The following is a 25,755-nucleotide window of genomic DNA, read 5'->3' as shown; positions in this document are numbered from 1 at the left end:
TCCTCAGCAGCTGCCAGAGCAGAATGCCCATGAGCTGCTGCTGTCTCCCATCACTGGTATTCCCCCTGTGCCCACAGATGAGGATCCACCTTGAGAGAGCCATGGTGGGAACAAGATCTTTCCCCAGATATCTCCTGGCCCCTCCTGAATGGGAGCTTCCCCATGACCACATGGTGCAGCAGGAGGCCCAGGGACCAGATCGTCGCTGCCTCGCCATGGTAGCGTTGCTGGTGGATCCCCTCTGGTGGGCTGTAGGACAGGGTTCCTGTGGAACACAGACACAGTTCATCAGGGGGATGCTGCAGCCTCCAGCACCTGGAGGAGCAGCCCCCGCGCCTCCTCCTCCGGCAGGAACCCCCGCTCTGCCAGGAAACCCGACAGGTCCTGGCACCGCTCCGGATGCTCCAGCACCAGCACAAAGCTGTCGGGGAGCTGAAGCCACTGCAGGAGCTGAATGACACCAGCACAGCCAGAGGAGACCTTGTCCAGCAGCGCGATCTCCAGGGCTGCGCTGGTGCCGTGGGGCTGCGGGAGGAGCACGATGCCGTCAGTGGGGCTGATGCCGTGCCGGGGGTCGGGAACCCCTCGGCCAGCCCGGGATGCTCTGCGCCCTGCGCTGGCCCCACGCCCGCTCTCCCTCCAGGCGTCCTGGCAGCTCCCACCCTGCCGGGCCCCGGCTCAGCCCCGCCCGGCACGGCCCGGCTTCTGCCGCTGGCCCGGCTCACTCACCAGCTCACCCTAGTGCTGGTTGCTTTCGCTGCTTTCGCTGCTTTTGCTGCCACTGCAGCCGCTGCAGCTGAAATTCCATGTCCGTGTGTCCCCGTTTCCATGTGTCCCCGTGTCTGTGTGTCCCTGTATCCATCTGTCCCGTGTCCGTGTGTCCCCGTGTCCATGTGTCCCCGTGTCCGTGTGTCGAGTGTCCGTGTGTCCCCGTGTCCGTGTGTCCATATCCATGTGTCCCTGTGTCCGTGTGTCCCGTGTCCGTGTGTCCGCTGCCCGCTCGTCCCCGTGCCCAGCCCCGCGCTCCCCGGGGCAGCCCCTGAGCCTGTCCAAACATGGGAACTTTGCCGTGTCCAGCCCAGACCCAGAGCCTGGACTCCTGCCCAGGGGCACAGGAATCCCCTCGGTCACTGCTGTGCATTGTCCCTGCTGAGGGTCAAACACTCTTGGAGCACATTCCCTCAATGCTGAATTTGTACCTGACCCAAGAACTGCACTTAGTCCCCAGCACTGATCTCCAAAAAGAAAACACCAAAAAACAAAACAAAACAGGGGAAGGCAAACTGTGTGTAGCTCATGATATTTTACACTGTCTAAAACTTGCCACGTCTTGGATCATAAAAGTGAGATCCACTTGCAATTAGTGGGAAGGAGAAGTAGTGAAAGATAGAAAAGGGTAGCATAAAAATAAACAGAGAAATACATCTTAGATTGTTTCTTTCCATTTTCATTTCATTTCTTAAAAGCTGTTTCAGTTTTCCAAGAACCTTTGCTGGAAGACGAGGAAACTTTGAGCAGCTTTTGTCACAAGATGTGCCACCAGCTGCAGCTTTTCTTTGCCTTTCCACACCATGTGTGCAGCTTGACTCTTGCAGAAAAGTGGGACAAATAGTTGAAGAACTTTACAATTTGTTCTTTCTTTATCTTGTGGGCTGGGCAGTTGGGCCATTGGTGAGATTTTCACTGTTATTGTTCTACCCTAAGAAAACATGATGGGCTACCAGGAATTGTCAGGGAATGCAAGCCTGACTGAATGCAGAGAAAGAATCTCCAGAGCCTGCAGCCAGAAATGGAGAGCTGTGTGATAATAATTCCAACATCCCCATGGACAGCTGAAAGTGATGTAGAAGATGGAAATGGGCTGACAGAGGGAGTTTGTTTCTGTGTTCAGTTTAGAAGCTTCCACATCTCATGCACTGATATATATCAAGAGTTCAATCAGTTCATGAAAAGCACCAGAACAATCTGGACCTTTCAGGAGATGACTGTAAGAACCTGAAAAGGAGAAATGCAGGCAATGACTTGGTGAACTTTGTCTGGAAGAAGGGTCACTTTTTCCACATAATTTCTAATCCATCTCGTCTGCATTTGTCTTTCTGAAAAAGGCCATTTTCATCCCAGATTCCCCATGAAATGGGAACCCTGATCTTGTGGAAGTGCCTGAAAAATGCCCTGTTCCTCTGCAGGGACACTCGGGCTGAGACAGGTGCCGGAGCCCTCTCTGGGGAAGCCTCCTCCGAGCTGGAATTTGTGCTCTGCTTGGAGAGGAGGAGGGCCGCAGGACATTCCATCTGCGCCGCTGCCCCGCAATGGGCGGGAACGCTGTGGGGAAGGCTGGGGGACACTGGAGCGGGATATGGATGGCACTGGGGGGACTGAGAGGGCCTGGGAATGAACTCAGGTGTATTGGGAGGGACTGGGCTGTACTGGGAGGGACTGGAGGGGTTGAATGGGCTGTTCCCGCCCCCCACTGCCTCCCATTGGCCGAGGCTCCTGCCTATCACGGCTCCAACCAATCAGCGTCAGGAATCATGGCTTTGGGAGCAGTGCCTGGAGTCTGCGCCATCTTTTCTTTTGCCTACAACCCCCATCATGCTCTGCGGCCCCATAGAGCCCCATTGGGGCCGGGACTACAACGCCCGTCATGCCCCGCGCTCCACAGAACCCCGGTACCGCCCCCATCTGTCCCATCAGTGTCCCCCAGACCCTCCGGGACCCCCAAGTGCCCCTCAGCGCCCATTCGGGACCACCAAAATATTACTGGCAAAGTACAAAAGAACAAGAAACTTTGGAAAAGCGTTTAATACAAATCCAATCCAACTTAAATCACTTGTCACAGCTGTAACTTCATTCCGTCAGCCCATTTAGCCTGGAAAGCCCTAAACACTGAAGTTGTTCAGGTACCCACAAATGTTCCATATAAAGAGCATTAGAAGGGGAGGAAAGAGAGAGAGAGACAGGAAGACAGAAGCTCCACAGAAAGACACACATGTGGCTCCCAGCTCCTGGGGCTCCAGTGTGGGTGAGACACAAACCCCAGGAGAAGGCAGAGTCCATAAGAGAGGCTGACATTGTGCTCCTTGGTTTTAAGCCCCTGGGCCTTCGTGGGCCTCCCCCCAGTTGGGACTTCTGATATTTCAGGCGTTCAGAGCTGGGTCAGTGCTGTCCCATCTGTGTGACTGATTGACAGCTCAGGCCAAGGTGTCTGGGGACATTGATCTCATCCAGCCTCTGACAGCGACCACGGTGACACTGGGGAACCTCATGGAGCCTCATGGAGCCATGGGTCAGTTGTGACAAGGCAGGTCCAAGGACACCCTGGTGACACTGGGGAACCTCATGGAGCCATGGGTCAGTTGTGACACTTTGGGGACCTCGTGGAATCAGAGGGGACCATTGGGAAGCTCCCATGGATCCAAGGGCCCAGGGTGACACTGTGCAGCCCAGAGTGTCACAGAGGAGCCATTGTGACACTGTGGGTCCCCATGGAACCAAGGGAACATGGGACAGGCTGATGCCTTAAGTTTTAGCTTCCATATTTTCCCAATTCTGTCCTGTATCTGTAACTCTAAACTTCATGCAGAGTGTCAGCAAGTTTTCTTACAGTGTAGTCAGACAAAACAATCCTTTTCCTGCCCGAGAACCAAAGACACCGCTGCAGCTTTGGGCCCAAAAAGTGAAAACAACAGCAAATTGAGGAGAGCAGACTGGGAGGGTGGGGCTGCATAATCTGAAGGTGTAATTGGACAATTAACCTCAATATGGAAATGAACCAAATCTTACAAAAGTGTGAAAATGCGTGACCTGGCGTCCATCCTGGATGTACCCTCAGCCAGGCCCTTGTGCTGCCCAGGTGAATCCTTTGAAGGCCTTTTTAATAAATCCCCACTTTACTCCTGTAACACTGTCCAGCCTCTGCTCTAGGTGGCCTCTCAAGGCATCAAGGCCTGGCTGGCTGGGCCACCTGGGGGCCACCTGACAGGTCCAGCTGACCTTGGCATGTCCAGGGCTGCTGCTCATCTGCCCCTGGAGCACTGGGGCTCGGTGCTCTCCTTCCTGTGGAAAGAACTGTCCTTCTCCTCCAGGTGGCGATGGCCAAAATCTGGATTCCTCTTCTTAGTTTGCTTCTATGCAAAGATTGTTCCCAGATGAAATCTGCCAGGACAGACAGGTCCGACTGGCTTGGCCACCCAGAGGCCACCTCTCATCTTCCTGTGAAACACTGGGACCCTGTGCTTTTCTTTCTTATGGGAAAAAAGCACCTTTCACATCCAGGCACCCATGGCCAAAGTTGGGAATCCGCCTCCAGGATTCCCTATATCCAGGGATTTCTCCCAGGTGAAAGCTTCCAGGAGAGACAAATCTGGCTGGCCTTGGTCTCCAAAGAGATGATTTTTATCTGCCTTTGAAACACTGGGGCTTTGTGCTTTCCTTTCTGATGAAAAGAACTCTTCTTCCTGCCCAGGTGCCCATGGCCAGAACTGAGATTCCACCTTCAAAATTCTGAATATCCAAGGATTTCCACCAGATGAAAGGTGCCAGGAGAGACAGGTCTGGCTCTCTTGGCCTATGGTGACCACCTCTCATCTCCTTCCAAAACACCTGGGTTCCACGCTTTTCTTTCCTATGGGAAAAACCATCCATCTTGACCAGATGCCCATGGCCAAAGTTTGGAATCCTCCTCCAGAATTCCCTAGGTCCAAGGATTTCTCAGTGACAAAAGCTGCCAGGACAAACAGGTCTGAATGGCCCGGCCTCCCAGGAGCCTTCTCTCTCTGCTTCTGCCCCTGCAACACTGGGGCTCTGGGCTTTCCTTCCTATGGAAAAGAACCGTCCTTCTTAACAATGCAGAAATGGCCGAAATTGGGGTTCCACCTTCAAATTCCCTATATGCAATGGTTGCTTTCAGACAAAAAAATACCACATCAGAGAGGTCTGGCTGCCCTTGGCCTCTGATGGTCACCTTTCATCTGCCCCTGAAACACCGGTGTTCCGTCCTTGCCTTCCTATGGAAAAGAACCGTCCTTCTCCTCCAGGCAGCCAGGTCTGAAACTGGCATTCCACCTCTAAAATTCCCTATATCCAAGGACAAAATCTGCCAGCACCACCTGATCTGGCTGCCCTTGGCCTCTGGTGGCTGTGGCTCATCTGCCCCTGCAGCACTGGGGCTGGGTTGTTCCCTTCCTGTGGAGACCATGGTGGCACGGTGAGGACCTGGTGCAACCATGGAGTCCATTGGGACTTTGGGGCCATGGTGACACCGCGGGGCTCCATGGAACCCAGGGACCACCATGACTCTGTGGGGCCTTGTGGAACCATGGAGACCATTCCAACCCTTCAGGGTTTCATGTCACCAAGGGGGCATTGTGACATCTTAGGGCCTCATGGAAACAAGGGACCATTGGGACACTGTGGGGCTCCATGGAATGAGGGGAACAGGGAACAGGTCTGGCAGGCTTGGCCTCCCAGGGACCACCTGACAGGTCTGGCTGATCTTGGAATGTCAAGGGCTGCTTCTCATCTGCCCATGAACCACTGGGGCTCCGTGCTTTCCTTGCTATGGAAAAGAACTGTCCCTCTTTTCAGACACCCATGGCCAAAATTGGTACTTCCCCTAAAAAATTTCCTGTATGCAAGGGTATCTGCCAGAAAAAGACCTGCCAGCTCTGGCTGGCCTTGGCCTCTGATGGTCGCATCTCAGTTGCCTCAGAAGCACTGGGGCTCTGTGCCTTCCTTCCTGCAGAAAAGAACTGACCCTCTTGTCCAGGGGCCACGGCAGGAACTGGAATTTGGCCACCAAAACTCCATCTATCCTAGGATTGCTCCCAGACAAAAGCTGCCAGGACAGACAGTTCTGCCTGGCCTTGGCCTCTGGTGATATGAGCAGAATGTTTTCCTTTGCAAACACCTTGGATAGGGCCCAGAGATCTCCCGAGCTGGGTTTTGCAAACCTCAAGAACATAACCCACGTATGGAGACTGATGTGCCTGGGCTCAGCTGTGAAGAGACTGAGGACAGATCAGGAGTGGCCTGGAAGGGCTTGAAAGGTGGATTCCGAAATGGTGGAGCTTTTCTCCATAGTGGGAAACAGCCAGAGAGAAAAATTATGCCCCAAATGCAGCTGGGGAAGGACAGACTGGACACAGGAGGAGAAAGGAATTTCCCTCCCAGGGCAGGGCTGTGGTGCAGCACGTCCCCAGCAGGAGCCTGGAGCAGCCCAAGGCTTTGTGTGGCCAGGCAGGGGCAGCAGGAGGCAGAGCTGCCAGCAAAGGAAGGGCCAGCGAGGTGGGGCAGCCGGGGGTGACGACAGCCTGCAGGGACAGAGGCGCAGGGCAGGGACACCGTGGGACAGCCTGGGCTGCAGAGGGCTCAGGGATGTGCAGCAGCTGCAAGGCCCTGACAGAGCCAACCTGTGCAGCCCTTTGGCCATGGCTGCTGGCCCTGGGCCTGAGGCCACCAGGGGACAAGTGACCCTTGCAGCCCTGGGGCCTCAGTGCCTCCTTGTCCCTGCTCAGCAGCCTGGCAGGGGCCGCCCCATGGTCCTGCCCTTGGCACTGCACATCCCCACATGCCAGTGCCCATCCCGGGAAGAGCCCTGAGCAATGAGGGAGGGACAGGATCTGCCTTGCCAGGGGCTGGGGCTCAGGCCTGGGCCCTTTGCATTCCTGAAACACATCCAGGTTTGCTCAGCACCAGAGACACCTTTCCCTTGCTTGTCCCCAGCTGTCATCAGTGCCTCCAGTGTTCTGCTCTGACTGGAACCTTGGGACACTTTCTCAGTCGTGTCCTCAGTGGGACCCATTAAAACTTCAAGAAACGTTGGTGTTTTAATTTAACTTTGAGTTCTTGAGAAGTTTTTTTGAAGACTCTCAGTGGCTGAGTCTGATGTAAATAACACGAAAGCCCTGAGGGGGTCATTAAAGTTTTCTTATTCCAGTTGTGGAGAAAGATTTCAAAGTGCTTGTAAGAAATACACATTCCTGTTTTAAAGGGTGTATTTTATTACATTTATCTTTAGATCAGAGGCGATTGCAGCATTCTGTGATTGATATTGACCCAGGGTCTCCCCTCAGGAGCTCTGGCCTGCTCAGAGAAGCTGTGCCCTGAGCTCTGGCCCAGCGTGGACAACCTTGCTCCACATTGCCCCAGCCCATCCTCTCTGTCCTCACTCACCTGGGACCTGCTGTGCCTGCAGAGCTGGCTGCACCCAGCCTAAGAGAGGCTTTCTCTTTTTCTATGTTTGGAGCAATCTAAAACTCCTGAGTTTCCCCATGAAAACAGACACCCTCCTCAGGTGTGTGCCAGCCCAAGGTGCCACCAAAATCACTCCAGCCCGGCCCTGGGCCAGCTGTGAGGGTGGATCATCAGCCCCAGCTGCACTGGGCACTGCAAGGGGCTGTGGCCATGGGCACTGCACTGACCCCGCTGCTGGGTTTGGCTGCCACGGCAGCCCTGAGAAATTAAACTGTCCTTGGAAACACTGGGGAGGACTGGGACATACTGGGGAACACTGGGAATGCTGTGGGAGACACTGGGACACACTGGGAGTGAAACTCGGAGTGAAACTGGGGGATACGGGGACAAACTAGGGACATTGTGGGGAAGACTGGACAATACTGCGGCATACTGTGGATGATATTGGGAGGAACTGGGAGGGCCTGGGAATGAACTGAGCTGGGTTGGGAGGGACTGGAGGGACACTGGGGTTGTACTGGGCTGTACAGGGGATGAACTGGGCTGTGCTGGGAGGGACTGGAGGGGCACTGGGGCTGTACTGGGGATGAACTGGGCTGTGCTGGGAGGGACTGGAGGGGCACTGGGGTTGTACTGGGCTCTACTGGGGATGAACTGGGCTGTGCTGGGAGGGACTGGAGGGGTTGAATGGCAGTTCCCGCCTCCGCTGCCTCCCATTGGCCGAGGCTCCCGCCCATCACAGCTTCCAACCAATCAGCGGCAGGGATCATGGCTTTGGGAGCGGTGCCTGGAGTCTGCGCCATCTTTTCTTTTTGCCTACAACTCCCATCATGCCCCGCAGCCCAATAGAGCCCCATTGGGGCCGGGACTACAACGCCCGTCATGCCCCGCGCTCCACAGACACCCCCCCCCCCCCCCCCCCCCCCCCCAGTATGCGCCCCCATCTGTGCCATCAGAGTCCCCCAGACCCTCCGGGATCCCTAAGTGCTCCTCAGCGCCCAATCGAGACCCCCCAAAAGCGTTCTCGGATCCCCTGAGTGCTCCCAGCCCCACAGATGCCCGGTACAGCCACTTCTGGGAATTCCTCTCCTCTCATCCCCCGCGGCCCCAGAGCCCTTCAGAACACAGTTCCGCGCCTAAAATTCCTGCCGCGCCCTGCGCCCTAAGGAACCCGGTTAAATCTGCCTAAGCTCCCCCCGAGTGCTCCAGAGCCCCCAAGGAGCTCAAGTCGCGGCTCGGATGCAAAAGTGTCCCCCGAGGCCTTCTCGGGCTCCAAACGCCGCGTCCGAGCCACTCCCGGGACTACAGCTCCCACCATGCGCTGCGGCGCACGGCCAGCGCTGTTCCAGCCGGGACTTCATCTCCCGTCATGCCCCGCGCCCCACCGAGTGCCGCTGCCGCTGTGCCTGGAACTTCCGTGATGCTCCGCGGCCCCGTTACAGCGCATTGTACCCGCGCCTACAACTCCCATCAGCCCCCGCGCCCCAGCGAGCCCCGCCCGAGCCACCTGAGTGCCCAATCAATAGCCAATAGTGTTCAATGAATTAATGAAGGGAATTGTGTTACTTAGATCCAATTTTTTCGTTACAAAACACATATAGAGATTTTTTTATACAAGCATTAAAATGAAATAATAAAATATCGAATAATATTTTTATGCATAAGCAAAATAATATTTTAATTGTTATTAAGCTAAAATTAATTAATTGAAATAATTTATTAAAATTTAATTAAATTTTAATTATGAAGAAAAATGCATAATTTAAAAAAAATGTTTTGACATGTCAGTCTCAGTTGGGCAATATTTGTGGGTAAGGAGCATGTGTTAAATGGATGTGATTCATGCTGAATAAGTTGTGTCCTAGATTGCAAGGCAAGATGTATTCAATTGCCATCTGTTAGTTTGGTTCACTGCATTGTTTATTTTATCTTTTAATTTTCTTCCCTAATAAAGAAGTGTTATTCCTGCTCCCATATTTTTGCCTGAGAGCCCCCTTAATTTTATAGCAGTTTACAGGGAGGGGGTCTACATTTATTTTTTTCCCCATTTCAGGGAGGGTCCTGCCTTCCTTAGCAGACTCCTGTCTTTGCAAACCAAGACAGATTTTGGCACCCAACGTGCAGCTCGAAGGCAAAGAAACAAAAAAGGGAATAACAGTTCTTGAGTAATCCAATTTTTGATTTTTGTGTAATGCTACAGAAACCTCGTTCAGCGGCACCCTGTGCTCCAGCCTGCCCTGGTTTGGGTGGCACGGAACCGTGGCTGCATTTCTCCATTTGCAGGCCCTGATCTAAACACGGCTCCTACAGCCAAGGCTGCTGTGGCTGTTCTCCGGTTTGTTTTATGGGTGAATAAGGGGAAGAATTCATGGATCTTTAACTTCCTCTGGGAAGCAGGCACATGGATTCACAGCTGTCACACACTGACTGTGTGCTTTTGGGGTTACTTTAATAATGGCACCTACTGTGAGGAAATGACACTGGGGGAAATTTTCTCCCAACCCTTTAACCATCTCTTTGGGTTTGCCCCACCAGTTTGTGAAGGGCTCAGATCCACTCCAAATACCAATGATATCATACAGGGGCTGTGTTGCTGTTAGCCCTGTTCTATTTGGCACTGAGAGACAAGGGAAGATTAACCTGGAAAACCACCCTGACACCCAGCCCAGAACCTGACACGGCCCCAGAGACCAGGGATGCTGCTGCCCCAGAGCCTGACCCTGCCCCACAGCCAGCCCAGATATGAACCACCCAGACTGGGTGGGGGTCTGCTGAGGGAGATGCAGGAGATGCTGAAGGAGTGCATTTCCCCAGCTGGTGAGAAGCCCTCCCCCTGCCCCAAAAAAGGAGAGTCTGATGGGGCAGCAGTGGAACCCACAGATGTTACAACTGTCCAGGTTCCAGCTGAACCACAAAGGCAGCCACAGCCAGCAGCAGTCGCCCCTGTAGAAACAAGGAGGTCTGAGATGGAATCAGAGCAACCAGATAAGGGAAGGCCCTTACAACCCACAGGGGAACCAGAGGTTGTGATCATCACCGAGTCCCTGACGTACAAAAGTCTCCGTAAGCTGCACAAGGACATTGAACGACGGAGACGTGAGGCTTATACAACCTGACTGCTTCAAGTCTGAGACCTCATGGGTACAGGTGCCCAGCTGGATGGTGGTGAGGCAAGGAATTTGGGACCCTTGACCCAGGACTCAGGTATGAATCAGATTTTTGTAAGGGAGCCAGGGTCCCTTTCCCTCTGGGAGCGGATTTTAATGAGTGTCAGAGAGAGGTTTGTCCACAGGGTGAGAATGCAGGAGCACCAGCATAGACGTGCTGGAAAACCCTTGAGGAAGGGACCAACAGCTGAGGGAAGTGGCAGCATTGGAGGTACTCTTTGGGAGGGATGGACAGCATGATAATGACCCCGACAAGGTCAGGTGCACAGGGCAAATGCTGTGGAGTCTGGCAAGGCTGGGGCCGTCTCAGTACACCACGTTCATTGCCACGATTAATGCCGATAACAGCCGAGAGACAGTGGGCTCTGCTGCCAGCAGCTGAGAAATTGTGAGAGTATGATCCATGGCCCAGTGCAGGCTCATGGCTCTGCTGTGGGCAAGGAACTCAAAGAGGAGATGAGGGAGATGAGGGTGGAGGTGAGGAGGAACAGTTCCCACATTGCCCCAGTGCGAGTCACAGGCCCCAAAGTCAGAGCCCAACATTCCCCAGCCAGAGAGAGAAGGTAAGCCCCACGGGCTGGCCTGGGGTTCTTTCTGCGTGACCATGGGGAAGACATGGGAAGGTGGGATGGGAAACCCATTTCTGTCCTGGCAGCGTGGGTGTGTCAGCTCAAGGAGGGAAGCACTGACCGAGGGAATTCCAGTAAAGTGAAGGTAGCCTCAGCCTCCCATGACCGAGCTGCCGAGTATGATCTGTCAGATCCCCTTGAAAGTACCTCTACCATGTACGGCCAGGAAAGAAATAATAACCAGTGTTAAAGGGGCCCTGCTTCCAGCCAGGGAGAGGCACGGGAAAACCAGATCTTTTGGTCAGTATGGATCCGATGGCCTGGCACATCAGTGCCACAGAAATATGAAGCCTTAGCTGATACTGGTGCACAGTGTACCCCAATGCCATCGGGACATGTGGGGCAGAACCTGTTTCCATTGCTGGGGTGACGGGGGGATCACAGCAATTGACCCTGTTGGGAGCCAAGGTGAGCCTGGCTGGGAAGGAGCAGCAGAAACATCCATTGTGACCGGCCCATAGGCCCCGTGTGTTCTGGGCATAGACTTCCTCCAGAACGGCTGTTACAGAGACCCAAAGGGACTCAGGAGGGCTTTTGGCATAGCTGCTGCAGAGGCAGAGGACATTAGGCAATTGAACGCCTTGCCTGGACTGTCAGAGAACCCATCTGCAGTAGGACTCCTGAGGGTGAAAGAGCAATGAGTGCCAATTGCCACCTCGACAGTGCACGGCCGGCAGTATTGAACGAATCGGGATGCCGTGATCCCCATCCACAGAATGATCCGTGAGCTGGAGAGCCAAGGGGTGGTCAGTAAGGCCCACTCACCCTTCCACAGCCCCATCTGGCCTGTGCACATGTCTGATGGAGAATGGAGATTGACTGTGGACTATCGTGGCTTGAATGAAGTGACTCCACAGCGCTGCTGTGCCAGACATGCTGGAACTCCAGTACGAGCTGGAGTCCAAGGCAGCAAAGTGGTATGCCACCATTGATATTGCTAATGCGTTTTTCTCCATTCCTCTGGCAGCAGAATGCAGGCCTCAGTTTGCTTTCACCTGAAGGGGCGTGCAGTACTCCTGGAACTGACTGCCCCAGGGGTGGAAGCACAGCCCCACCATCTGCCATGGACTGATCCAGGCTCCGCTGGAAAAGGGTCAAGCTCCAGAACACTTGCAGTACATCAGTGATATCATTGTGTGGGGGAACATGGCAATGGAAGTATTTGAGAGAGGATCGTCCAGGTTCTGCTGGAAGCTTTGCCATCAAGAAGAGCAAAGTCAAGGGTCCTGCCTGAGAGATCCAGTTCCTGGGGTAAAGTGGCAAGATGGACAGCGCCAGATTCCAACTGAGGTGATCAATAAGATCACCGTGATGTCTCTACCCACCACCAAGAAGGAAACACAAGCTTTCCTAGGTGCCATAGGTTTTTGGAGAATGCACATTCTCGAGTATCGCCAGATTTTGAGCCCTTCCTACCTGGTCGCCCACACCAATTTCCACTGGGGCCCTGAGCAGCAACAAGCTTTCACCCAGATCAAGCAGGAGATCGCTCATGCTGTAGCCCTTGGCCCAGTCAGGACAGGACCAGGTTTCAGAAGTGTCTTCAAAGTGGATAGACTATATTGAAAACAATGCAGAAAGAATTGTTTTGCCCTTTTAACTTTTCCTATTTATATCTTGATATCAGCAATATCCAATTGATATTGACCCCCAGCACCTTGTTATGCAATCTGAATACATATGAAAATCATGATCCTTCATGGCTGACAATCAATAACACTTTGTCCCTACCCTTCCCCCACCATTTCCCTCATCCAACCCCTGGCACTCCTATGGATCAGGAATGTTGTGGCCAGAAGGACCAGGGCAGTGATTCTTCCCCTGTGAGACAGAGTGAAAATTTAACAGGGTAGAAATCCATTTGGATTTCGGTGAAATGTGCTGCTTTGAGCTTGCTAACATGAGTGAAATATGCTGTTTAGTCTGGTAACTGCAGCACTAGCAAAGTTGGCCCAGCTAAAGAGAAATAATGCAAATTTCCACACTAAAAGAGATAAGAAAGACTCCTTGGGCCTTTAAAAGACCACGCAGAGTGACCCAGGAGTTCTTTCTGTACTTTCTGACAAAAACAAGTGTAACTAGCTCTAAGTGTAACATGAAATCGTCAGAATGAATATGCATGAACCTATTGTGAAATTCTATGCCTATGGAAATTAATTAAGGGTAATTAAAAAGTTTTGGGACTTCTTAGGGGGGTGCATGTCCATTGAAGGGCAATGAGTCCCCAGTGTGTCCAGCGCTGTAAATAAACATACCATTCCTTACAAATCTTTATTGGAATTGTGGGGTTTTTATTTTTCATCCGTATTTCACCTGTGCTGGGCACTGGTTGGGCAGCACCTCGAGTGCTGGGTCCAGTTCTGGGGTCCCCAATTTAGGAAAAGTCGGAGTCCAGGACACTGCAGCACCAAGGAATTCAACGGGGCACTCTGAGGCCTCATGGAACCAAGAGGCCACTGTGACCCTGCAGGCCCTTGTGGAACCATGCAGAGCTTTGTGACAGAGCAGGACCTCATGTCATGATGGGGCCATGGTGACACTGCAGCGCCCCATGGAACCAAGGGGACAGTGCTGCCCCTCAGGAACTCACGGAATGAAGGAAAAATGTTTGACACTGTGGTGGCCCTTGGGACCAAGAGGCCATTGTGACACTGTGGGACCAAGAAGAGCATTGCTGCCCTGCCAGACCTCATGGAACCAAAGACCATTTGTGACACTGCAGGGCCTTGGGGGGCCAGAGTGACATTGAGACACTGCAGGGCCCAAGGATCCAAGGGACTTTGTGACACCAAGGGGTCCCATGGAACCAAAGGGACATTTTGACACTGGGAGGCATCATGGAATCATGGACACCATTGGGACACTCTGGGGCCTTATGGAACCCAGGTGACACCAAGTTGTCTGGGAATGTTGATCTGCTGGAGGGTAGGAGAGCTCTGCACAGAGCCCTGGACAGGCTGGATCCAGGGCCCAAATCCAACAAGGTGAGGTTTAACAAGTCCAAGTGTCAGATCCTGCACTTTGGCCACAACAACCCCTGCAGTGCTACAGGCTGGGGACAGAGGGGCTGGACAGCAGCCAGGCAGAAAGGGACCTGCAGGGACTGATGGACAGCAGGCTGGACATGAGCCAGCAGTGTGCCCAGGTGGCCAAGAAGGCCAATGGCTCCTGGCCTGGATCAGGAATGATGTGGCCAGCAGGACCAGAGCTGCTGTGCCAGCACTGATCTGCCCCAGCTCTGCACACAGACATTGCTGCTGCAGCTCCAGAGAAGTCAACAAAAGGGCATCTCTGCAGAAAACTCTGCTGGGAGATCCTTTAGTTACTTTAAAGCCACCAAGAGTGAAGCCCCTCATTGACACGTCTGTGGGCACAGGGAAGGTGAAGAGAAACAGTATGAGAAATGGCAAAAACGATGACATTTCTTAGTGGACAATCTGAAAAAAACTAAAGGAAAGAACTGCTGAATTGAAACCAACAATAAGTATCCAAGATGATGTTTATTACAGAAATTGGCCAGCATTTTAATGTTCCTGAAAGCATCCATTCATCAGTCTCCTCACTGCAGCCTTAAGCTCCTGGTTCCTCAGGCTGTAGATGAGAGGGTTCAGGCCTGGAGGCACCACCGAGTACAGAACTGACAGGGCCAGATCCAGAGATGGGGAGGAGGTGGAGGGAGGCTTCATGTGGGAAACTGAGCCAGTGCTAATAAACAGGGAGACCACAGCCAGGTGAGGGAGGCAGGTGGAAAAGGCTTTGTGCCGTCCCTGCTCAGAAGGGATCCTCAGCACAGCCCTGAAGATCTGCACATAGGAGAAAACAATCAACACAAAACAACCAAATACCAAACAGGCACTAACAGCAAGAAGCCCAAGTTCCCTGAGGTGGGAATTGGAGCAGGAGAGCTTGAGGATCTGTGGGATTTCGCAGAAGAACTGGCCCAGGGCATTGCCATGGCACAGGGGCAGGGAAAATGTATTGGCAGTGAGCAGCAGAGCAGTGAGGAAGGCACTGGCCCAGGCAGCTGCTGCCATGTGGGCACAAGCTCTGCTGCCCAGGAGGGTCCCGTAGTGCAGGGGTTTACAGATGGACACGTAGCGGTCGTAGCACATGATGGTCAGGAGGAAATACTCTGCTGAGATGAAGAGCATGAAGAAAAAGAGCTGAGCAGCACATCCTGTGTAGGAGATGTTTCTGGTGTCCCAGAGGGAATTGTGCATGGCTTTGGGGACAGTGGTGCAGATGGAGCCCAGGTCGCTGAGGGCCAGGTTGAGCAGGAAGAAGAACATGGGCGTGTGCAGGTGGTGGCCTCAGGCTACGGCGCTGATGATGAGGCCGTTGCCCAGGAGGGCAGCCAGGGAGATGCCCAGGAAGAGGCAGAAGTGCAGGAGCTGCAGCTGCCGCGTGTCTGCCAGTGCCAGCAGGAGGAAGTGGCTGATGGAGCTGCTGTTGGACATTTGCTGTGGCTGCACATGGGCACCTGTTCATGGAGAAAGGACAGGGACAAGTCAGGAGAGGATGCTTGGAGCCAAACCTGGGCCATTCCCTGCAGCCTGTTGTGCTGGGACTCACCCACCCTTGTTCCTGCTCTGGGAAAACCTTCACCCAGGTCCCTGCCTGAGCTCCAGTTGTGCTGGCTGAGTGTCCAGAAGCAGCCAGGCCTGTGCATGGGGGCTCTTGAGGAGCCATCCCTGCCCTGCTGCCCTGGGTTTGTGGCCATGTGGCAGGGGGACAAGGCTGGATATTCAGGATTTGTCAGGGGAATCACTCCTGATGGAGAAAGGCTTGGTACCATCTGCATTCAGACATCTAAAGAAATTTCACTTTATTTCTAAAGGAAATAGATGGCAGGAGTTGGTTTAAGGAATTGTTATCCTACCCATAGTTCATTCCTTTCTCTCTGAGGTCAGAAATCCCCAGCATTCCTGCTGCACTCAGAGTTTGCCACTGACAGATGAGAGAGGCAAAGGATTCCCTGTGGCTGAGGGAAGGTGAGGGGCTGGATGGGCTTGTTCCCCCAGCACTGCTCTGTTCAGCCCCCTCTGCTTCCCTGAGCATCTCCCTGGACTGGACATCCCCTCCTGAGAGGTGCCTTGTCCCTGCCAGCGCTCACAGAGCCCATCCCACCCTGTGTGCCCTCGGCCCGGCCCTACAGAAACCTGCCTGTGTGCAGGGCCCTGGCTGGGGCAGGCTCTGTGTGCAGCTGGGCAAGGGCAGCTCAGGAGAGCCCTGCTGGGCCCTGCAGAGGTGATGCTGCTGCTGCCCAGGGCTGAGGAGTGGCTGAAGGCCCTTTGGGAGGCTCCCAGCAGAGACACTGACCACCCAAAGTCACAGTTCTGGAGTCTCTGTAAATGTTCAAACATTCCTTTGATGATCCTGTGTGTCCCTTTAAACTCAGAATGTTCTGTGATTCTGGGATTACAATTCCTGTTCTGCTTCTCTCATCCCCCTGTTTATAATCAAAAAGAGAAAAAAAAAACCCTTGCCACAGTGTTAAAACAGTGAAGTAAAAACCAGACCTTTATTGGAAGTTCCCAGGTGTCCCAGTGGGGATGGGGGACACCTGGCCCTTGATTTCAACAATTTACTAAGGTTGATTAATTAGGATATTTAACAGGAATATCCAATAGGAGATTCAGTTGCCCCAGTTACACACCCTGGCTCAACCCATTGGAGTAGATCCAAGGGCTTCTTCGCCCCACTTTACTTATGACTACTCACATTGTTGTCAAAAACCAAAATGTTCTTCTTGTAGGTTCTCTTCCTAATAATAAGACTATTCAGTATTTCAGGAATATATTTAGATAGTCAGCTTATTCTTGTACAATCTAAGAGATAGGTAGGAAACATATTAGAGTCAGTTAAGAATTACACTTATATAAGCACATAATAGTAATTTAATATACTTAATTAAGAGGTTAATAGATAATGTAAGGATTATATTTCTATAACAATATAATAGTAATTTACAGAACTATGAATATATGAAAAATGTATAAAAAGCAAAAATCTTTTTGTCATTATCCCAACTTTCCCATCCGGCTCCATACATGGAAATTGAAAACATTTTCAGGAAATTTCCTGACCTTTACAGCAATCCCAGGTTTACCTTCTTTGGGAAGTGTCCGCCGGAGCTGTGCCCAGGCTGGTCTGGAGCTGGAGAAGCCCTGCCCCAGCCAGCCCCTCTCAGCAGCAGCACCTGCCCTGCTCAGGGTGGCTCCTTCCCCCCACAGCTCCTGGCCAGCGCTGGGAGCAGCTCCAGGGCCGGCTGAGAGCTGTCCCTGGCAGGCAGCAGAGTCCCTGGCCCAGCACAGCGCCCTGGGCTGCAGGACCTTGCTCTGCAGGACAGCCCTGGGCACCCCTGGCTGCTCTGCACAGGAGATGAGCAGAGAATGCACTCACAGGGTCTGTGGGCATTGGGATGTTCCAGCTTTAGGAGATCTCTCCAGGAGCTGCAGCTGCATTGTCCTGCAGCCAGAGGTTCCTGTGCCAAGGGCTGGCAGTGATTCTGCCCCAGGCACTTCTCAGCCCCTTCCCAGCCCTGACTGATTGAAGCTCTCTGTGCCTCTGTGCTGTGCCTGGGCTGGCTGCAGGCAGTGCCCCAGCCCTGCTGGGCTGGGAGAAGAGCTGCTCAGCAAGAGAAATGTGCTTTTGAAGCTCTGCTTGGTTACCAGCATCACCCTCTGTACCAGGAGCCTGGCCCAGCTCAGCAGCACAGACACAGCACAAGGACTTTAATGACCCTCTGGGGCTTTGTGCTCAGGCCCTGAACATCAGGCCCTGAGAGGGAGCCGCAGAAACCTCTCCAGAACTCCAAGTCGCAATGCAACTCCAAAGTTTTTCTGACTTTAAATGGGTCCCACTGAGAGACACGACTGAGAAAATGTCCCCAGGCACCAGGCAGAGCAGAGAACTGGAAGCACTGATGCCAGGTGGGGACAAAGAGAAGCCAAGTCTTGGTGTCCTGGGGCACAGCAGGGTCTGTGCCACCAAGGGCTGTGAGGAGACACCTTGTCCTGAGGCCCTGGGGCCTCCTGGCACAGCCCCAGCCAGGCTGGGCACTGTCAGCCCCTGCTCCTGCCCTCAGCATCCCCACCTAGCCCACATCCCAGTGGCCTCATGGATCTGCTGGAAGGAGTCCCTGGGGAGCCTTGGACAGCAATGGCTCCTTCATGCTCCCAGGGACTGCAGGTTTTTCAAAGGACTCAGTGTTTTGCTTTTGTCTTGCAGTCTCTGAGAGCTTTCTGCAATCCTGGCCTCCAATATTCTGCTGTAATTAGTCCCTGGAGAGGCTTTGTCAGGAACAACACTCAGTGGGGCTCATTAATGCTTCAAGGTACTTCAGTTCTTTTAAGGTACTTGGTGTTTCCCTTTTGATACAGACTCTGTGAGAGGTTTGTGCTATTGTGGCTCCAATTATCTGCTTTAACAAGTCCCCTGAGAGCTTTGTGCAGACACACGCTGTGGCTCATGAATACTCTGAGATACTAAACTTTTTTCTGGTACTTTGGGTTTTCTTTTTCACATTGAGAGTTCTTTGTGCCGTTTTCAGTCTCTGAGAGGTTTTTGTGCCATCCTGGTCTCCAGTTCTCTTCTCCAAGGAGTCCATGAGGAGCCTGTGTTGGGCATGCACCTCAGTGGGACTCATTATTGCCTTGAGAAACTTTGGTGTCTTCTTCTGACTTTGACTGCAAGAAAAGTTTGTGGAATCTCCTCTCAGGCCCTGAGGTTTCAGGGCTCAGCTCCAAATGCACCACGGGGCTCATTAGTATCAAGCAAGTCCTGACAAACCATGGCTCTGCCTTGATTTCCCTCTGCTCTAATGCAGTTCAAGAGGAAGTTTCTGTAGTGTTTTGGTTTGCCATTTTGAGATTTCTCAGCCAATGCATCAACTATTTTGGTGTGTTCAGTGTTGGCTAATCACCAGTGCACTCACTGCAATATACTTACTCCTTTCCTGCTGTGAGATAGGATTAGGAGAAAGGCAAAGTAGGCTCAGAACTTTAAAAGAAAAGTTTAAACTTTTAAAGAGAAGTATATTAACAGTAACCAAAAGAAAGAGTAATAAGGATCAGAACAAACTTTCAGAACTCTTCCTCTCTCCATAAAACCTTACAATATAAAGAGAACAAACCTAAAACTTCAGGTCAGTTCAAATAGGGAGAGAAGTTCCTCGTGTTAATGTTATGGAGACTTATCCACAAGAAAACAGTTATCTCATGGCTTTTCATTTCCATGGATTGCAGCTGCCTCGAAAAATGTGCAATTGTGAAGTCCCTCCCATTTTTTCACAGCTTTTCCCATGGCTGTGTTTATGGTCCATGTCAATTTATGGGATATTAATTTACAGATGAGCTGTTTAAAAGCAAAGGTTCTCTTCATCTATTTCTGAAATCATCTTCATCTCTGGGAACAGAGGTCTTCTTTTCCTCTCCCTGAGGGTACAGTGTGTAACCACTCTGCTCTCCTCTGTTCAAACTTCTCATGGGATCACAGTAACTGCAACATTTGCTCACTTGAGGATGGAGGCCTTTGCTGAAACAAGTCATCTCCCCATATTTTTCAATGCATTATGGGGAAAAAGAGAGTCTGATGTATCAATGACATCCTTCTCCACAGCTTTAGCAGAGGATTCCAGCCCCAAGCTCAAGGCATCTCCTCATCCCTCCCATCTGGGACTCAACTTCCTCTTCCCTGCCCTCGGTGTGTCCATGTTGCTCCTCTGTGTGCCTGCCCTGTGTCCTTTTCTCTCACTGGAGGGAGGATGGCAGCACTGGCAGAGTCAATATCTGCCCGGGGCTGAAGATGGTTCCGTGAGCCCGGCCGGGCTCGGTGCTTGCGGCCGGAGCTGTTTTGCCATGGAGGTTTCTGCAGCGGCTGCGCTGGGGCTGTGTCAGGCTGGGCCGCGCTGGGGCAGGGCCAGGATCTCAGCAGCCAGGCCAGAGCCCAGCAGCAGCACGGCCGGGGCCGATGGCTTCTCCTGCCCTGCCCGCCGGCTGCGGGCGAAGCCCAAGGGCGGCAGAGCCTTGGCCGAGCCGGCCCGGCCCGGGGCTGCTCCTGGGGCCCGGCGGATCCTGGCCGGGCCCGGGCTGGCGGCGGGGCAGGGCTCGGCAGGGCCAGATGTCAGCACCCGCAGCCACGGCCCGGCCTCGGCCCCGCGGCCTCCCCTGCCCTGCCCGGCAGCCGATGGCGCCTGGCGGCTCCCTGGGAAGGGGCCCGGCCCCACGGCAGGAGCCGCCCGGCCCCACGGCCGAGACGGGGCTGGGCCGGCCTCGGCACCTCTGTGGGGCCAGAAGGGAGAGAGACCCAGCCAGGCTTTTTCATCTGTAACTTGTCCATATGTAGTGGCCATGTGCCCAAGCCCCCAAAACCTCTCATTGGGAGATCTCTGGGCCCTCTCCAAGGTGTTTTCTAATAAAAATATTAAGGTCATGGTCTATGAAAATTACCAGAGGATGGGGCTAACCCATCCTGTCTGTCCTGGCTACTTTTGTCTGGGAGCAATCCTTGGATATACGGACTTTTGGAGGCCACATTCTAATTTTGGCCATGGACCATGGACAAGAAGACCATTTCTTTTCCACAGGAATGAAGGAACAGAGCCCCATTGTTTCAGGGGCAGATGAAAGGTGACCACCACAGTGCAAGGCCAGCCAGAGCTGGCTGTCTTTTTCTAAGACATACTCTTGCATACAGGAAATTGTTAGGGAGAATACCAGCTTTGGCAATGGGCATCAGAACACAGACAGTTCTTTTCTATAGCAAGGAAAGCACAGAACCCCTTTGCTCCAGGAGCTGATGAGAAGCAGCCCTTGGCATTCCAACATCAGCCAGACCTGTCAGGTGGCCCCTGGCAAGCCAAGCCAGCCAGACCTGTTCCATGTTCCCTCGCTTCCATGGGGTCCCTTGCTTCCAGGTAGCCCTGAGGCGTCACAATGCCCCCTTGGTGACACCAGGCCCTGAAGGGTCGGAATGGTCTCCATGGTTCCATCGGGCCCCACAGAGTCATAATGGTCTCTGGGTCCATGAAGCCCCACGGTGTCACCATGGCCCCTTGGTTCCATGGGCTCCAGTGGTGCCACAATGATCCCCTTGGTTCCATGAGGTGCTCACAGTGTCACAGTGATCTCCATGGGAAGGAAAGAACCGAGCCCCAGTGTGGCAGGGGCAGCCACCAGAGGACAAAGCCAGCCAGACTTGATGGTACTGGCAGATTTTGCCTGGAAGCAACCCTTGGATGTAGGGAATTTTAGAGGTGGAATCCCAATTTCAGACATGGATACCCAAAGTAGAAGGATGGTTCTTTTCCACAGGAAGAAAAGCACGGAACACCGCTGTTTCAGGGACAGATGAAAGGCTTCCACTAGAGGCCTAAGCCAGCCAGACTTCTCTGTCCTGGTAGCTTTTGTCTGAAAGCAACCCTTGGATATAGGGAATTTGGGAAGTGGAACCCCAATTTCAGTCATTTCTGTGTAGATAAGAAGGACAGTTCTTTTCCATAGGAAGGAAAGCACAGAGCCCCAGTGTTTCAAAGGCAGAAGTGAAGAGAGGTGGCTCTTGAGAGGCCAAGCCAGCCAGACCTGTTTGTCCTGGCAGCTTTTGTCATGGAGAGATCCTTGGATATATGGAATTTGGGAGAAGGAATCTCAGTTTTGACCATGAACACCTTGAGAAGAAGGACAGTTCTTTTTCATCAGAAGGAAACCACTGACCTGCGGTGGTGTGTTTTTCTTTAATGTGATATTTGTTCAATATCTGTTCACCCCCCCGATCCCTAATCTCCTCCTCTCCCCAGTTGTCAATCTTCCCTAGCTCTCCCCTAACCCCCTCATCTCCAAGTTGTCAATCCTCCCTTTCCCTGCCCCTTTCCCTGGAACCTTCCCTGTCATTCATCCTAGCCCCCTCCTCTGCTTCCAGAGCATTCCCTGTCTATTTAGTGAGGCTCAACACCCTATTGATTACTTTGTGCTATTCCACTCCCTTGCTTCCCCCAATAGGTTTGTCATATGTTAGTCCTGCCCTAAACTCCTCCCCTGCTGTTCCCTCATTGGTTGCTGTTCCTACACCCGTCTCCCTGAATTCTTGTATAAAAGCTCTGCTCCCGCTCCCGAGGGGGTCTTGGGGCTCACTGAATAAAACCATCCTGTTCACCCCCAAGTCCTGTGTCGCCTCCGTCTGTTCCCGCACCACCGACTGGGACTGCAGAGCTTCGCAGGGGGAGCGGCCGCCCGTTCTCTTCCCTCTCACAGCCCAGCACGGCACCGCTCGGGGTGCTGCGGCGAGGGGAGTGCCTGCTGCGCCACGACAAATGGTAGTAGAGGATGGTTCCCTCCTTCGTCTTTTAGAAAAAACGGGCAAATTCGTGGGGGTGCCCGCCTCACAGAAGAAGAAGGAGGGAAGAGGGACATCTGCGGCTGTGGAAGCTCTGCCGGATGCTAAGAGGAGCTGAGCGCCGAGCAATAAGATTGAAGCTCCGGGACCTCTTCGTCCTCGCCACTGCGCTCTCTACCCGCCCTGGAGCAGCCGCACTGTGGGGGCCGCCGGGCTGCAGAAGCTTTAAGTGGGTGGACTTACCCGAGGACAAAGAGTGCGGTTTGGCAGTGGCTCACGAGTTGAGCCTGAAGAAAGGCATCTGCAGCGAGACCACCGGAGGCAGATAGTGGCCGAAACCAAGGCTTCGGGGACGAGCTTTGGTTTAACGGGAACACCTAAGCCTCCGGAAGGGCCAAACCGGGAAGGAACATCCCCAGTTTTAGCGTGACTTTTCCATCGAGTCGAGGAGAAGATTCAAGCCATCTCCGCCCGGGCCCGGAGGGTAAGGTGAGCTAGACGGGGTGGGGGCCGCCCCGATGGACGGCTGGGTTTGCCGCTTTTCTTTTTGCGTTTTAACCCCCGCCTGCACCCAGACTGGGGCTGTATCCCTGCATGTCCCTGGCAGGCGGGTGGGTTTTCCTTTTCTGGGGGGGGGTTAGCACTGAGTGCTATTCTTCACCCAGTCTTTTGTGGCAACCCATATTAGATTTCTTTTTCTTCTCCTCAAAAATATTGTCTTCTCTATCCTCCCCTCCCCATTCTGGGCTGGACGGAGGGGTTAGAGAAGACAAAAGTGGGACAAACATTTAAAGGCGACACGTTAACTATGGGAGGGTTGTTAAAAGAGACCCTTTACACCCACGCATTGCGCCATCATCCAGCTGCGTCGGGCCCCCCTCCTGTACATTTCCCCTGTTGGCTTCTGTGAAGCTCCCTATGCCCCATCCCCTCGGACTTTCCTAAACCTTTCCCTATCCTCCCTTGGGGATTGCTGTGGCCGAGCCGCCCCAAGTGCCCTGCTGGACGCTGCTCAGGCCAAGTGCAGTGTGCCCGGCACCCCCTCCCAAGATGGCGCTGGCCACGCCGCTCGGGACCCATTTCCCGCCTTGACCCTTCTTTTCCGCCCCTGGTTTCCCGCCAGTCCCATCTCTCCCTCAATGGCCCTGCACCGTCCCTGCACGAGGCTAGTCCCTACTGGGGGAAGCGGGGTTGGATATTCACCCATCCTTCTTCTGGCTCTTCCTCCGGGGGGAAGGATCGGGAGGGACCATCTCCCAAGGAAATAGAGTCGAAACCTGGGACTGGGGATCCGTCATCTTGTTTTCCCCCTAAGATGGCGGCATCCTAGTCGCCCCCCTATCCTATTCCTTAATGTACCCTACCCAATGTTCCTTTTTATTTAACTACGAATTCCTCTTTTTGCTTTTGATTATTTTTTGAATAATCTGTTTGTTGAGTTATATTTTATAGAAAGAAAGATCATCCCATTTAATTAATACTCAAGATATTATGCCCACCTCTCAAACAAACATTCAAATTGGACAAACCACGTCACTGTCCGCTGACGTGACTCCGCTTTAGGAATTTTAAGAAGCTAAACATCACAAGCGCCGTGACAAAGCAAGTTCTAAATCAGATGAAGTCAGAAATCCTGCTGTGCTTTGTACACTTAATTTGGAGTTTCGTTTAGGACAATTTTATGTATTCCAGATCAAGTTTTTATATGCTTCATGTGTTGTAAACATAATTCACTTATCCTTTTTTGATGTCTTTCAACTTATGTCTTTTAATAATATGTAATGTTACAATTTGATTAAATATTAAGTTGTTTTGTTGTAATTATGATTAAGTTATTATTTTCTGATGTTTTTCAACTTAAATATTTTTCCCTTATTCTCCTGTTTTTGGGAGATCAGAATTTAGTTATTTGCTGGTCTGTGTTGTGTTTCCGACCATCATTTGCTATATGATTTTACTGTATTTAGTGTATTTTTACTGTATTTAGTGTATGAATTTTATATTATTTGTGTGTTATATTAATTTGCTTAAACCGCAGAATTCTCCTTCCTTTTATAAAAAGAAAGGGGGAGATACGGTGGTGTGTTTTTCTTTAATGTGATATTTGTTCAATATCTGTTCACCCCCCCCGATCCCTAATCTCCTCCTCTCCCCAGTTGTCAATCTTCCCTAGCTCTCCCCTAACCCCCTCATCTCCAAGTTGTCAATCCTCCCTTTCCCTGCCCCTTTCCCTGGAACCTTCCCTGTCATTCATCCTAGCCCCCTCCTCTGCTTCCAGAGCATTCCCTGTCTATTTAGTGAGGCTCAACACCCTATTGATTACTTTGTGCTATTCCACTCCCTTGCTTCCCCCAATAGGTTTGTCATATGTTAGTCCTGCCCTAAACTCCTCCCCTGCTGTTCCCTCATTGGTTGCTGTTCCTACACCCGTCTCCCTGAATTCTTGTATAAAAGCTCTGCTCCCGCTCCCGAGGGGGTCTTGGGGCTCACTGAATAAAACCATCCTGTTCACCCCCAAGTCCCGTGTCGCCTTCGTCTGTCCCCGCGCCACCAATTGGGACAGCAGAGCTTCGCAGGGGGAGTGGCCGCCCGTTCTCTTCCCTCTTGCAGCCCAGCACGGCACCGCTCGGGGAATCGCGGTGAGGGGAGTGCCTGCCGCGCCACGACACTGACTTCCAGTGTTTTGAAAGCAGATGAGAGGCATCCCCAAGAGGCCAAGGGCAGCCAGATCTGTCTGTCCTGGCAGATTTCACTGGGAGCAATCGTTGGATGTACAGAGTATTGGAGGTGGAATCCCAGTTCTGGCCATGGACGCCTGCTCAGGATGGATGTTTTTTTCCTATAGGAAAGAAAAGCACAAAATCCAAGTGTTCTGGAAGAAGATGAGATGTGGCCACCCTTAGGCCAAGCCAGCCAGACCTCTCTCTCCTGACAACTTTCATCTAGGGACTATCCTTGGACATAGGGCATTTTGGAGGTGGAATCTCAGTTTTGGCCGTGGACATCTAGACAGGAAGAAGAGTTCTTTTCATTAGGAAGGAAAGCACAGAGTCCCAGTGTTTCAGAGGCACATGAGTGCCAGCCCTCAGGAAGCCAAGGCCAGCCAGATTTGTGATTCCTGGCATCATTTTTCTGGGATCTATTCTTGGATATAGGGAATTCTGGAGGCAGATGCCCAATTTTGGCCGTGGGTACCTGGTTGAGATGGATGTTTTTTTCCCCATAATAAAGAAAAGCACATGGTCCCAGTGTTTGAAAGGCAGATGAGAGGTGGCCCCCCGGTGGCCAAGGCAGCCAGATCTGTCTCTCCTGGCAGATTTCATCTATAAACAATCCTTGCAATATAAGGAACTTTGGAAGAGGAATTCCAGTTTTGGCTATAGGCCCCTGGAGGAGAAGAGTAGTTCTCTCCCATAGGAAGGAAAGCCCAGAGC

At 52.6% G+C, this 25,755-nt stretch overlaps 1 protein-coding gene and 1 pseudogene across 1 annotated transcript in view; both read right to left on the bottom strand.

Moving 5' to 3' along the window:
* Positions 1–25,755, bottom strand: part of LOC144246546 (uncharacterized) — a 972,872-nt gene that overhangs the window by 159,359 nt on the left and 787,758 nt on the right. The gene's annotated exons all lie outside the window — the stretch shown is intronic.
* Positions 14,515–15,447, bottom strand: LOC144246401 (olfactory receptor 14J1-like; annotated as a pseudogene).

Source organism: Lonchura striata, chromosome 6 (assembly GCF_046129695.1).
Source record: "Lonchura striata isolate bLonStr1 chromosome 6, bLonStr1.mat, whole genome shotgun sequence".
NCBI lineage: Eukaryota > Metazoa > Chordata > Aves > Passeriformes > Estrildidae > Lonchura > Lonchura striata.
Note: the sequence above shows the minus strand (reverse complement) of the source record. Positions and strands in the feature narration are given on the sequence as shown.